Source organism: Nanorana parkeri, unplaced genomic scaffold (genome assembly GCF_000935625.1).
Source record: "Nanorana parkeri isolate BGI_ZX_2015 unplaced genomic scaffold, ASM93562v1 scaffold9733, whole genome shotgun sequence".
In the NCBI taxonomy this organism is placed as follows: Eukaryota; Metazoa; Chordata; class Amphibia; order Anura; family Dicroglossidae; genus Nanorana; species Nanorana parkeri.
Genome location: NW_017315801.1, coordinates 1 through 427, shown reverse-complemented (window position 1 = coordinate 427; position 427 = coordinate 1). Strand labels below are relative to the sequence as shown.

At 38.6% G+C, this 427-nt stretch overlaps 1 non-coding gene across 1 annotated transcript; it reads left to right on the top strand.

The window, feature by feature from the left end:
* The first annotated feature begins 3 nt into the window (after nucleotides 1-3).
* TRNAG-CCC lies at nucleotides 4-74 on the top strand. The gene has a single exon. It is a non-coding gene; the product is annotated as a tRNA-Gly (tRNA).
* Nucleotides 75-427: the final 353 nt, after the last annotated feature.

Below are 427 nucleotides of genomic sequence, written 5' to 3'. Positions count from 1 at the left end.
AGAGCGCCAATAGTGTAGAGGTATCATGCAAGATTCCCATTCTTGCGACCCGGGTTCGAGTCCCGGTTGGCGCACAACAGCTATTTTAAACATTTAATGTCAGGATTACATTACAACAAGAAACTTCCAGCAGCAGTCCCAAAAAGCATTGCTTGTACATTCCAGCAATCATAGGTCATCTCGGAATTCCCTTGAATCCAAAAAATAGCTTCATGGATCATTTACATATACAAGCAACTGTCACAAGGAGAATAAGTGCAACAGTATGTATTGAAATTTCAAGTTCTGTCGATTTATCCAAAAAGCGAGTTTATTCTTTACACCTTACAATACAACCTAGAACTGCGATTGCGAGAATTTATATTTTAATTCTCAAGGTTATGACCTGAGTCACCGCAAAGTTCAGGAATAGAATTTCAGATTCTGA